The sequence below is a fragment of the Schistocerca cancellata genome, chromosome 10 (assembly GCF_023864275.1).
Source record: "Schistocerca cancellata isolate TAMUIC-IGC-003103 chromosome 10, iqSchCanc2.1, whole genome shotgun sequence".
Taxonomy (NCBI): domain Eukaryota; kingdom Metazoa; phylum Arthropoda; class Insecta; order Orthoptera; family Acrididae; genus Schistocerca; species Schistocerca cancellata.
The window spans coordinates 170,475,961-170,491,267 of NC_064635.1; the positions used below are offsets into that span (position 1 = coordinate 170,475,961).

The following is a 15,307-nucleotide window of genomic DNA, read 5'->3' on the forward strand; positions in this document are numbered from 1 at the left end:
ACGTGTTGAGCAATTCGGCGGTACGTCCACCCGGCCTCCCACATGCCCACTATACGCCCTCGCTCAAAGTCCGTCAACTGCACATACGGTTCACGTCCACACTGTCGCGGCATGCTACCAGTGTTAAAGACTGCGATGGAGCTCCGTATGCCACGGCAAACTGGCTGACACTGACGGCGGCGGTGCACAAATGCTGCGCAGCTAGCGCCATTCGACGGCCAACACCGCGGTTCCTGGTGTGTCCGCTGTGCCGTGCGTGTGATCATTGCTTGTACAGCCCTCTCGCAGTGTCCGGAGCAAGTATGGTGGGTCTGACACACTGGTGTCAATGTGTTCTTTTTTCCATTTCCAGGAGTGTATTTGAAACGGCAATAAAAACTAAACGAGCAGCGATAGAAATACACCGTTTGTTGCAATATGCTTGGGACAACAGTACATTTTCAGGCGGACAAACTTTTAAATTACAGTAGTTACAATTTTCAACAACAGATGGCGCTGCAAGCGATGTGAAACATATAGAAGACAACGCAGTCTGTGGGTGCGCCATTCTGTACGTCGTCTTTCTGCTGTAAGCGTGTGCTGTTCACAACGTGCAAGTGTGCTGTAGACATCATGGTTTATTCCTAAGAACAGAGGATTTTTCTGGTGTTGGAATTCCACCGCCTAGAACACAGTGTTGTTGCAACAAGACGAAGGTTTCAACGGAGGTTTAATGTAACCAAAGGACCGAAAAGCGATACAATCAAGGATCTGTTTGAAAAATTTCAACGGACTGGGAACGTGACGGGTGAACGTGCTGGAAAGGTAGGGCGACCGCGTACGGCAACCACAGAGGGCAACGCGCAGCTAGTGCAGCAGGTGATCCAACAGCGGCCTCGGGTTTCCGTTCGCCGTGTTGCAGCTGCGGTCCAAATGACGCCAATGTCCACGTATCGTCTCATGCGCCAGAGTTTACACCTCTATCCATACAAAATTCAAACGCGGCAACCCCTCAGCGCCGCTACCATTGCTGCACGAGAGACATTCGCTAACGATATAGTGCACAGGATTGATGACGGCGATATGCATGTGGGCAGCATTTGGTTTACTGACGAAGCTTATTTTTACCTGGACGGCTTCGTCAATAAACAGAACTGGCGCATATGGGGAACCGAAAAGCCCCATGTTGCAGTCCCATCATCCCTGCATCCTCAAAAAGTACTGGTCTGGGCCGCCATTTCTTCCAAAGGAATCATTGGCCCATTTTTCAGATCCGAAATGATTACTGCATCACGCTATCTGGATATTCTTCGTGAATTTGTGGCGGTACAAACTGCCTTAGACGACACTGCGAACACCTCGTGGTTTATGCAAGATGGTGCCCGGCCACATCGCACGGCCGACGTCTTTAATTTCCTGAATGAATATTTCGATGATCGTGTGATTGCTTTGGTCTATCCGAAACATACAGGAGGCGGCGTGGATTGGCCTCCCTATTCGCCAGACATGAACCCCTGTGACTTCTTTCTGTGGGGACACTTGAAAGACCAGGTGTACCGCCAGAATCCAGAAACAATTGAACAGCTGAAGCAGTACATCTCATCTGCATGTGAAGCCATTCCACCAGACACGTTGTCAAAGGTTTCGGGTAATTTCATTCAGAGACTACGCCATATTATTGCTACGCATGGTGGATATGTGGAAAATATCGTACTATAGAGTTTCCCAGACCGCAGCGCCATCTGTTGTTGAAAATTGTAACTACTGTAATTTCGAAAGTTTGTCTGCCTGAAAATGTACTGTTGTCCCAAGCATATTGCAACAAACAGTGTATTTCTATCACTGCTCGTTTAGTTTTTATTGCCGTTTCAAATATACCGGTCATTTTTGAAACACCCTGTATGTTAGTCTACAAGCAAAACTAAAGACAAAAGTTCATATAGACATAGGTTCGCAGATGTTTAGTTATGGCTAATAAGAGATTTTGCCTGAAATTCAGCAACTTCACTAGTATAAAACCATCACAAAACTGTACAAGGATAAAGTATAGCACGATTTCCATTTATTTTGTTGTTGTTAATCTGGTGAATCTAATAAAACATGTCCCAGGCATGTAACTGCAGTAGTTTTCCAGAATATCCAGAGAAGCAAAGAAGTAATTTAAAAATTTTTAATTTATTAACTACTTGGCCCAACTTGTTTTTTTTAAATTCAAGATAACTGCACAAAGTTTTCAACAGAAGTTGTAGAGAATTTAATTTTTGGAAAAATTCATCTGTAGTAAATTTGAAAGGTATCCCTATTTCATAAATAATCTACAAACTACAACAGTTACTATGTGGGTTCACTTAAATACACTGTTGTTGTTATGTTCTTTCACTGAAAAATACAGAAAACTCACTCATATCAAGGTTTGGAAATGACCGAAACAACTCACTATCAGTTACCAACAATGACATAAAAGTTCATACATTCTTAACGGAAAGTAAACAAATTTATTTGTATAATAATCTCTCTTCCTCTGGATGTTCTGTAAAACTGCTGCAGATACACGTCTGGGACATGTTTTATTAGATTCACCAGTCCAGTAACAACAAAATAAATGTAAATCAACCTTTACTTTAACCCTGTACAGGTTTGCAATGGCTTCATATTAGCGAAGTCACTAAATTTCAGGCAAAATCTTTTATTAGCCGTAGCTAAACATTTGCAGACCTATGTTTATATGAACTTTTTGCTTTAGTTTTACTTGTAGAATAACATATTAAAATATTTACATATCTCCATGAATCACCCACATAACAAAAGTAAGACTTCTGGTCCACAATATGCAATAATCAAATTCTCAAAAGATTTTTATATTTACAAATTAAAACTTAAAGAAGAGAATATATAGTTAAACAGAAGCATGAGAAAATTAGATTCGGGGAATGGGCAAGAAGTAGAAGAGAAATTACATCATGAAGCAAAACAAAAAATCCCAGAGAAAAGAATACAAAACACCTGTGGTGGACAATGGAGTGTGACAAGGGAATAACAGAAAAACTAAAGGCCTGAAAAATATGGCATGCTAATAAAAATGAAGAAGAACTGAAGAATACAACAGCATAAAAAGAACATAAAATTATTAGGAACATTGAGACAATGTACAAGAAAGAGCAATTAGATTTGACAGATCACAACTTCATGAAAAACCATAGCACAGGCTTTTATTAACCATTTTAGAAGAAATTAAAGAAATTTCAGCCATGTTTCGGGCTATGAACAATAGAGACAGGTGCAAAAACTCCGCCAAGTATAAAACTGTTGAGGCTTTTATGGCCACATGTTGGTTTATTACCTGTTGGCTTTTGTCTCAGAAAGTACAAAAGAAAAAGGCATCATGAGCTTCAGAAACAGATAAGCAATGTGGGAGCAAGTTTGGAAACCATTCTAACACGCACAACTCAATCCATACAAACACTGCATGCTGATTTGCAACATGGTGCACTGCATTACGATGTTAATTATGATTACAGTCTTCATCTGAGTATGTTTTTTGGAAAATGGGTACATTGTTTGTGTATTCCAGTGCCCTAAAATTTAATAATGATACACCAAGAATGTGCTGCGCAGGTGGAAAGCAAAATTTGCCAGAATTATGTTAATTATCTGAACCATTATCAACACTGGTGTCAGATGACATGAGCCAATCGAAATATTTCTTGGCAAATATATGCAAGTACAGTTCATGATTCCTAATAACACCGTTCAGTGCAATAAATATCATATGCAAGAATTAAATGATAGCAGTCAAAATACAGGAACAAATTTATAATCATGCAGGATCACTACCACCACTGCCAAACACACTCACAAATTTTTTAAAATTTATTTCATGGGAAAATTTGATAAACAAATCAATTGTCACTGTGTTACAAACTTTAGTCAATCAACATTATCATCAGATCATCATGATATTTATGTGCCTACATTCAAACAAAAACTAAAATCTTTAAAGAATTTCAAAGTCAAGCAGCATGTTTTTGGACAGACACACTGTTGGATGTATTCCACTGCATGGCAAAAGAGAGAGCTGCACATGCACACATTTTTATTTGGTTGATCAAAAACGTCCCATCACATCAAATTGATCAAGTCATCTTAGCAGAAATACCAGATGCTGATACCATTTTGCACTTATTTGAAGTCATCACCAAAAACACAATTCATAGTCCATGTGATTTACTAAACAATAATCCACCATGCACGTTCGGTATGAAATACACGGAACAATACACAAGAGACTTCTTTGTTGAGACTATTGCTGGACATCCACTCAATGATCAACCAAAGACAACAGCAAATTCATCACATGGAAAAAAAAACCAATGGCGCTAAAGTCGATACTTGTTGGGTTGTATCATATTCATCATTACTCTAAAAAATATACAAAGAACACATCAAAATGGAGTATTACCAATTTGGTGAAATTGATCAAGTACATTAACTGCATTTTTCTCATTGTGCACAGATGATATGCTTACTACGGAGTTACTTCATTCTGAAGTGCCAACATACTAAGCATGGAATGCAACAGCTGACAAGTTCCAATATCGTAAGTGAGGTAAAACAGCTGCAGAACATCCCAATTTATATTTGACCAATGTGTTAGTCCATGTGTACACTATTCACTCAAACAATGAATAATGTTTTAACTTGCATTTACTATTAATTAATGTACATGGACCAATATCCTTCCAAGAACTGAGAACAGCAGACAGTCAAGTATGTGGCACTTATCGTGAAGCCTGCAAGAGTTAAATCTTGAGAGTGATGCACATTTGGACAGTTCGCATGCTGATGCATCAAATTCTGCTCAACCACAGCAAATACATATGTTATTTGCAATTATATCAACAATATGCTTCTGAGCCAATCCAAAGGATCTTTGGGAATAACACAAGCTACAAATCAAAATATAGATATTCAATTTATACTAATTGTTTATTATGAGGCATTTGTTTCAATTGAAGACATGTTCGGCACTGGTAAAATTGGGAATGGCTGTGCCTCCTCGCATGTGATTTGCAAAGACAAACACACTCTGATGTCGACAGATTAGGCACATTTGTTCAAACAAATCTTCCAAAATTGGTTGCAGAACAACACTTAGCATATGACAGAATTATGAATGCAATTATGAGCAAAGGAGTGAACTGAATTTCCTTGATGCGCTCAGAGGCACAGGCAAAACTTTTCTTATTTCATTTATTTTGTAAACCATACAATCCCGAAAAAAATATTGCACTAGCAATCATATCATCTGAAGTAACAAAAACTCTTTGATTGTGGCCAAACAGCACACCCAGCAAATGCCTGAGATATCAACATGCAATATCAATAAAAATTCTGAACTGGATAAGGTAATCCAATCACTGAAATCTTTATATGGGATGAATGTACTATGTCGCGCAAAAAAGCATTGGAAGTGCTTCATAATAAACTCAAAGATTTGAGTGGAAATGAACAGTTATTGGGTGGTGCACTCATTTTACTGTCTGGTGATTTTCAGCATAAGCATTCACCAACCGCTGATGAGCTTAATGTGTGTGTCAAATCATCATTTCTATTGTACACAAACTGACTCTGAAAACCAATATGCATGTACAACTAGATCATGATGCAATCAATGAACATTTTGCACAACAATTAAATAATTCTTGATAATTGGGATTCAGAAGACGGTAACTGAGGTATTGCACTGCCAACAAACATCTGTAAAATTACAACAACCACATATGAATTGTTTCACAAATGTTTCCCTGAATATTGCATAGAATTACAAAAATAATCAGTTGCTCAGCGCATGTGCTATTTGGCAAGCAGAACCAATGATCTCAATGTCATCAGATTCAGCACTCAAAATGAAATACCAGGACAAATGGCAACATATCAGTACATCAATACTGTAATAAATCCAGCCAAAGTTGTCAATTATCCAACTGAATTTTCGATTGTACTTAATCCGATAGGCATGCCGCTGCAAGGTTGATACACGGACAGAGAATGAGGTAGAAGAGATTGACAGAGGGAGAGGGCATGGACGATGTGGATACAGATTTGGGGGAGGGAGGAGATGGATACAGATAGGGTGGAGGATGAGATGGAGAGAGAGCTGGGGAAGAGGAATTGGACAGAGAAAAGAGATAGAAGATTGACTGAGAGAGGGGGAGGGGGAGATGGGTAAGAGTGTGAGGGTGAAAGAGGGGAACAGAGAGGAGGAGAAAGAGATGGAAGGAAAGGGGTGGAGGAGACAGGCAGAGAGATGGGAAAGGAGGAGATGGACTAACAGAATTAGAATAAATGCATATCTGGGCACTACCAGGTATGCAGCTAATTATCTAATAAATAGGAGAGTGCAACTGCTGTGCATGATTTTTTATGTGTATTTGTACGTGGTAAGTAATCTGGAGGGATGACACATGTCTTCAAGCTGAAACAACAATGGCATTAACTATGCAACTAGCAGTATCTGCAGGGGCACCTGTGCCCACTTGATGTATCATTAACTATGCAAGTGGCAGTGCCAATGGGGTCATTTGTGCACAATCCATGTATCACCACCCCATGTCGTACTAGTGCATAAGCACTGGAACACTGGCCACGGATGACAATAGGAAAAAATCTATACACGCAAACAAAAGGTCAATTTTGAAATATGTATTAATTCTATTGTAAAGTTTCAAGTTGCCAAAACGATAGACACAGTCTTGTTATCTACGTTGTAAAGTTGTTGATAAAAGAAGTGTCTGCATTTTGTGAAACAATGTAAGAAATCATTGCAGAAGGACTCTTCGTGTTTATTTCTGAGAGCTGAAACATTTAACTTCCAGCACACTTATAAGAGTGCAATGGTGACAAAGTTTGAAGACCAGCAGTATAATTGTCTAACATAAACATATTTCAGGTGCATAGATTGATAACTGCGAGTCAACAAACTCAAAAATCAGTTCTCACATACATACGGGAACATTGGATTCTGACACCCTGGTGAAAGTACCCATAAAAATTAATGCTGGAACTGGATCAAACTGATAAAGAATGTTAATACTGACTAAAACATGGGAATTAATCAAGAAGAAATAAAAATTTTAATCGTACAATATTATGAGAAGAAAGCAGCTACTCACCATATAGCAGAGATGCTGAGTCACAAATGGGCACAACAAAAAGACCCTCACAATTTAAGCTTTCGGCTATTGGCTTTCATCAACAACACACACACACACACACACACACACACACACACACGCACACGCACGCACGCATGCACACGCAAACAAAACTCACACATACGACTGCAGTCATGTGTTTGAGTTGCGTTTGCATGAGAGTCTGTGACTGCAGTCGTGTGTGTGTGTGTGTGTGTGTGTGTGTGTGTTTGTGTTTGTGTTTGTGTTTGTGTGTGCGTGTGCACATCTAATGTTGACAGCTTTAATTGTGAGAGTCTGTTCGTTGTGGCTATCTGCGACTCAGCATCTCTGCTATATGGTGAGTAGCAACTTTGCTTCTCATAATATTGTTATATTCTATCCTGGATTTTCCATTGTTTAAATTTTAATCTGAGATCGAGTGGAAAGTTGTTGCAGTTGTCCTTGACAACTGACAAAAGTCAAGGAGAAATGCATACCTAACAACATGTTCACTGAACATTACACATTAAAAAGGAATAATTTTGCCAGCAAGTAATGGTCACAGTAACCGGCAAAAGTCACATCGTGAGATGGAAGAGTGGTGATCAACAATTATTGAGTGCAACAACAGTATTCATAGACTATGCAGCTGCTATGCAGTAGCCACTTAACAGTTGAACATATTCTCAGTTCAAATAACTAAATTTTCTTGAGACTGAGAAGCTTATGTTTACAAATCAGCATGGTTTTAGAAAGCATCATTCATGTGAAACTCAGCTTGCCATTTTCTCACAACATACTGCGAACTTTAGATGAAGGGCAACAGGCAAATTCTATATTTCTAGATTGCCACAAAGCGTCTGACACAGTGCTCCACTGCAGGCTGACAAAGAAGCACGAGCATATGGAATAGGTTCACAGATACGTGAGTGGCTCGAACACTTCTTATGTTATAGAACCCAGTATGTTGTCCTTGAAGGCAAATGTTCATCAGAGGCAAGGGTATCATCGTGAGTGCCTTAGGGAAATGTGATAGGACCACTAATACTCTCTATATACATAAATGATTTGGCAGAAAGGGCGGGAAGCAATCTGTGGTTGTTTGCTGAGGGCACTGTGATGTACAGTAAGGTTTCAAAGTTGAGTGCCGGTAGAAGGACACAAGATGACTTAGACAAAATTTTTAGTTAGTGTAGTGAATAGCGGTTGGCCCTAAATGTAGAAGAATGTATGTTAATAGAGATGAATAGGAAAAACCAAACCCACAATGTTTGGATATAGCATTAGTAGTGTACTGCTTGACATGGTCACATCATTTAAATATCTGGATGTAACACTGCAACGTGATATGAAATAGAATGAGCATGTGAATATTGTGACAGGAAAGGTGAGTGGTTGACTTCAGTTTATTACGAGAGTTCTAGGAGAGTGTGGTTCATCTGTAAAGGAGACTGCATAAAGGACATTAGTGTGAGCTATTTTTGAATACTGCTCAAGTGTTTGGAATCCGTACCAGGCTGGATTAAGAGAACACATCAAGGCAATTCAGAGGTGGGCTGCTAGATATGTTACTGGTAGGTTCAAACAACAGAGATGCCATGGGAATTCAAATAGAAATCCCTGGAGGGAAGGCGACATTCTTTTCATGGGTCACTAGTGAGAAAATTTATAGAACCAGTGTTTGAAGCTGATTGCCGAACCATTCTGTCGCCTCTACCATACACTGTGCATAAGAACTACGTAAACAAGATACAAGAAACTAGGGCTCATACAGAGGCATATAGACAGTCATTTTTCCCTCACTCTATTTGCAAGCAGAATAGGAAAGGAAATTACTAGTATTGGTACAGGGTAGCCTCTGGTATTTGCCATAAGGTGGACTGGGAAGTATCGCTGTACATATAGACAACCTATGACCATCCAACCTCACTGAGTTGCTGTGATGTGGTTCCAGCTAATATCACATGACGGGCTGTGCAACTTAGTTTGATGAGCTGCATTGAAGCCAAGTTGTTTTTATTTTTTAATTTAATTTTGTGATGGTGCGTGTTTTGCACAGATGAAATTGATTTTGTTATTCAAAAAAGTCTGTAACAAAGTCACCCACTCTTTAAACAGTTACTGGTGGGAGAAGATTACTTATAAACACATCATCTTAAATACTTTACACCAGTGGTAACTTAACAAAAAGCACAAAGGAGAAATTAAAGGGTTTGTTTGCTTCTTTAGTGCGCAAATAACTGCAGACTTAAAGGTGGATATGAAGGTTTGTGGTGAAGAGTTAAATTCTGAATGAAAAGCAGATTTACAGGCAGATTTAAAAGCTCTGTGTGGTGAATTAAAAGGTTATCTTAAGGTTAAATTTGATAGCAGTAATGCTAACCTATTAGAACAATTAAAGGCTCAATGTGATCGCTTAGGGGACATTCGTCTTCAAAAGTTTGCAGTTTCCATTAAGACTTACATTTGTAATGACCGTCAACAAAGCACAGGGACAACTGTTAGAAGTGTATGGACCAAATTTGGCAAATGCATGTATCTCATATGGGCAGCTGAATGTGACCTGCTGACACATTGGTAAACATTTTGATTTATTTGTGTATGCAACAGATAGAAAAAGCAAAGAATACCATGTACCCAAAAGCACTAGAATAACAGAATTTAGGCACAAGCACTTTCTTCCTGTAAGCGGCACTGGAACATATACTGGATGCTTGCCATTAATCAAATAAAATATTATTTCTACTTGTACTGAGTTCAGACTCACATAATACATTTTTTCGAGCAACGCTTTTGTCTCTGAATGTCTGCTTTATGTGAATCTCTCCATGAATATTTATGTATGTGATGTTGCTGTTGTGGTCTTCAGTCCAGAGACTGGTTTGATGCAGCTCTCCATGCTACTCTATCCAGTACAAGCTTCTTCATCTCTCAGTATGTACTGCAATCTACATCCTTCTGAATCTGTTTAGTGTATTCATCTCTTGGTCTCCCTCTACGATTTTTACCCTCCACTCTGCCCTCCAATACTAAACTGGTGATCCCTTGATGTCTCAGAATATGTCCTACCAACCAATCTCTTCTTCTAGTCAAGTTGTGACACAAATTTCTCTTCTCCCCAATTCTATTCACTACCTCTTCATTAGTTATGTGATCTACCCATCTAATCTTCAGCATTCTTCTGTAGCATCACATTTCAAAAGCTTCTATTCTCTTCTTGTCTAAACTATTTATCCTCCATGTTTCACTTCCATACATGGCTACACTCCGTGCAAATACTTTCAGAAACGACTCCCTGACACTTAAATCTATACTTGATGTTAACAAATTTCTCTTCCTCAGAAATGCTTTCCTTGCCATTGCCAGTCTACATTTTATATCCTCTCTACATTGACCGTCATAGCAAAACTCATTTACTACTTTAAGTGTCTCATTTCTAAATCTAATTCCCTCAGCATCACTCAATTTAATTTGACTACATTCCATTATCCTCATTTTGCTTTTGTTGATGTTCATCTTATATCCTCCTATCAAGACACTGTCCATTCCGTTCAGCTGCTCTTCCAGGTCCTTTGCTGTCTCAAAGATTTTATTTCTTCTCCACGGATTTTAATTCCTACTCCGAATTTTGTTTTTGTTTCCTTTACTGCTTGCTCAAAATACAGATTGAATAACATCAGGAAGAGGCTACAACCCTGTCTCACTCGCTTCCCAACCACTGCTTCCCTTTCATGCCCCTCGACTCTTATAACTGCCATCTGGTTTCTGTACAACTTGTAAATAGCCTTTCACTCCCTGTATTTTACCCCTGCCACCTTCAGAATTTGAAAGAGAGTATTACAGTCAACATTGTCAAAAGCTTTTTCTAAGTCTACAAATGCTAGAAACATAGGTTTGCCTTTCCTTAATCTATTTTCTAAGATAAGTCGTAGGGTCAGTATTGCCTCACATCTTCCAACATTTCTACAGAATCCAAACTGATCTTGAAGTCTGAGGATATTTCACCTGTCTCATACATCTTGCGCACCAGATGGTAGAGTTGTGTAAGGGCTGGCTCTCCCAAGGCTATCAGTAGTTCTAATGGAATGTTGTCTACTCCCGGGGCCTTGTTTCGACTTAGGTCTTTCAGTGCTCTGTCAAACTCTTCACGCAGTATCATATCTCCCATTCCATCTTCATCTACATCCTCTTCCATTTCCATAATATTGTCCTCAAGAACATCTCTCTTGTATAGACCCTCTATATACTCCTTCCACCTTTCTGCTTTCTCTTCTTTGCTTTGAACTGGGTTTCCGTCTGAGCTCTTGATATTCATGCAAGCGGTTCTCTTTTCTCCAAAGGTCTCTCTAATTTTGCTGTAGGCCGTATCTATCTTACCCCTAGTGATATATGCCTCTACATCGTTACATTTGTCCTCTAGCCATCCCTGCTTAGCCATTTTGCACTTCCTGTTGATCTTATTTTTGAGATGTTTGTATTCCTTTTTGCCTGCTTCATTTACTGCATTTTTGTATTTTCTTGTTCATCAATTAAATTCAATATTTCTTCTGTTACTTAAGGATTTCTATTAGCCCTCGTCTTTTTTATCTACTTGATCCTCTGCTGCCTTCAGTATTTCATCTCACAAAGCTACCCATTCTTCTTCTACTGTATTTCTTTCCCCCATTTTTGTCAATTGTTCCCTAATGCTCTCCCTGAAACTCTCTACAACCTCTGGTTCTGTCAGTTTATCCAGGTCCCATCTCCTTAAATTCCAACCTTTTTGCAGTTTCTTCAGTTTTAATCTACAGTTCATAACCAATAGATTGTTGTCAGAGTCCACATCTGCTCCTGGAAATGTCTTACAATTTAAAACCTGGTTCCTAAATCTCTATCTTACCATTACATAATCGATCTGAGACCTTCCAGTATCTCCAGGCTTCCTCCAGGTATACAACCTTCTTTCATGATTCTTAAACCAAGTGTTAGCTATGATTAAGTTATGCTCTGTGCAAAATTCTACCAGGCGGCTTCCTCTTTCATTTCTTACCCCATTCCATATTCACCTATTATGGTTCCTTCTCTTCCTTTTCCTACTATCGAATTCCAGGCACCCATGACTATTAAATTTTCGTCTCCCTTCAGTATCTGAATAATTTCTCTAATCTCATCAAACATTTCATCAATCTCTTCGTCATCTTGTGGAGCTAGTTGGCATATAAACTTGTACTAATGTGGTAGGTGTGGGCTTTGTATCTATCTTGGCCACAATAATGCGTTCATGTTTGTAGTAGCTCACCCGCATTCCTAAATTTTTATTCATTATTAAACCTACTCCTGCATTACCCCTATTTGATTTTGTATTTATAACCCTGTATTCACCTGACCAGAAGTCTTGTTCCACCTGCCACCGAACTTCACTAATTCCCACTATATCTAACATTAACCCATCCATTTCCCTTTTTAAATGTTCTAATCTACCTGCCTGATTAAGGGATCTGACATTCCACGCTCCAACCCGTAGAACGTCAGTTTTCTTTCTCCTGATAACAATGTCCTCCTGAGTAGTCCCTGCCCGGAGATCCGAATGGGGGGCTATTTTATCTCCGGAATATTTTACCCAAGAGGATGCCATCATCATTTAAACATACAGTAAAGCTGCATGCCCTCGGGAAAAATTACGGATCTAGTTTCCCCTTGCTTTCAGCCATTCACAGTACCAGCACAGCAAGGCCGTTTTGGTTAGTATTACAAGGCAGATCAGTCAATCATCCAGACTGATGCCTCTGCAATTACTGAAAGGGCTGCTGCCCCTCTTCAGGAACCACACATCTGTCTGGCCTCTTAACATTTACCCCTCCGTTGTGGTTGCACCTACGGTACGGCTATCTGTATCACTGAGGCATGCAAGCCTCCCCACCAACAGCAAGGTCCATGGTTCATGTATGTGATAGAATGGTTAATTCTTTTGGCATGTAGTTACACAAAAATCTTCCATTTTGAAATAACCCTGTCACTGTAATTACAGTCATAGTGAGTGATTGGAAATAAAGCTAACAGTGAATGCTGAAAACTATGACCTTCAAATGAAATATATTTGATCATAATTACAAATCCTGAAATAAAAACATTAATCAAACAACATAAATATATGCTGTCATCAGAAGCATCTGAACTGCCACTTGAACGTCAAGTGTAAACTTCAGCAGGTAATTTTTCAATAACAGAAAAGGAAACAAATAGATGTCAAACACAAGGGAATAAAAAATCAAATTTTAGGCACAAATCTTGGGCATTATTAGTGTTCAAGAATACTATATTGCCAGCAAAAGTTCAATATAGACTCTTCCACTGCTTGTTAAGTCTTTGGAAATATTATTTTGCTTGTACAAAACTAGCAAAGTAAGTCTATTTGTTTGCTATCAGGAACTGAACTGTATACATCCTTCAATTTCACACATTATAAAATATCTGGTATTAACATTACAGTTAAATGATACGAATACAACAATGGAGGAAATTATTTACTGGATAAAAGAAGCCTTATCAGATTGTGAAATAAAATAATTCCAGATGGCACAACTCATCATCCATTATCTATATTACTACAATTAATTTACTGTTCTGCATACACCAGGAAGAGAAAAGAAGGAACATCACTGAAAATATACCACATAAGAATCCTTACCACAAGTTAATTAAAATGCAATGAGTTTGCTGACTGTGGAAGTAAATGGGAAGATTTAATACTATATTCTCCTGTGTTCCATGAAATGGTGAAATTTTAAACAGGGCAATAGCCTGTTGTTATGGCTGCTTGTTGACCTGCCATCCATCGTATATACTCATTCAGTGTAAGTCAAATTTCATGTTACTGCTCACGCTGCACTCAATACCATATTGAGGCCTGTGGTGTGCAGGGGCTGTTAAACCACAGGTATTTTATGCCTATCTGTAGCTGCAGCAGCAAGGTTAAACGCAGTCAACAGCACAGTTATGAAATGCAATTGATTTAAAACTTATCAATCAGGTTCAAGTCAAGATGTTCTAATACAACAGCAAATGGATGAAGATAATAGGAGAGACAAAAGCAGGCAATAAATTGTGTTAAATAAGTACCTCTTTTATATGTTTGTAAATCACTAAAGGTGCCTGCTACAACTAGATGAAATGTGTTTTGTTGGAAAAATAATCGAAATTCAGTCATAAAAGAGAAATAGTTATTCTTATCTACAGGATAAATAACATTCTCCAATAGTATGGGTATTCGGCACACAGAAATTGGTGGTTGACAGCACCTGTTAATTTGTAATTTGTCTGGTAAAGTTTATGGTGCTATGAGTCTGTCACCTACAATTCCTGACAACATATTGACACTAAAGTGAACTTGATCCCTTGCATCCACGATTACTTGATAATTTTCTTCTATTCACATGTGATTATTGTGCTTATTTATTATCTCAGTGTGAATCTTGTCTCAACCTTAAATAAAATGCAAGTTGCACTTGCATGGCACTGGCCATGTGAAAGTGTGGTTTATGTGTTCAGAAGCTCCATTTTTTCAAACTTATCCTACAAAAATCAGTCATTGCAATGCTCCATAAAGGGTGTGCAAACTGTGTGAGGTCCACTACAGTCCCTCATTCTTATTGTGAATGCACCCATTTCTGGAAGTCTGCTGAACATTTTGTAAACAGAATAGGGCGCCAAGTATGACGATCACTCTATGTAACAATTGCTTGTCAATTAATGCCACTGGTTAAACTGCAGCAGAATATCATGTCTGCCATGCAATAATACGATTCCATGTCACTCTTGATCTTGTTCGCACTTCACAGGATCAGTAATACTGTTCTGATGCCAGCATAACATCAAATTGACTAATATAGAACAGATTGTCTGACAACAGCATTAAGTTCAGAGACAAACACAACCAATACAGAATGAGCACTGTACGTCAACTAGAAGATTTCCTACACCACTAAGTACTGACTTTCTCAGTAGCAGTGAGATGGCCCATATCTACACAAGTTTCTGCTTTTGCACACCTGTTAACAGAACTGTTTTTATAGTTATTCCCAGCACTACCTCCTGTGAGAAAAGTTGTCCTTTCTAGACACTCTGTACACATCAATATAAGAACTAAACAGCATTGGCTGTAAAATCTTTTCCTC

General features: G+C 38.7%; 1 protein-coding gene across 2 annotated transcripts in view; it reads right to left on the bottom strand.

Moving 5' to 3' along the window:
* The window catches only part of LOC126106719 (uncharacterized), a 150,120-nt gene that overhangs the window by 80,396 nt on the left and 54,417 nt on the right, over positions 1-15,307 (bottom strand). The window lies entirely within an intron of this gene.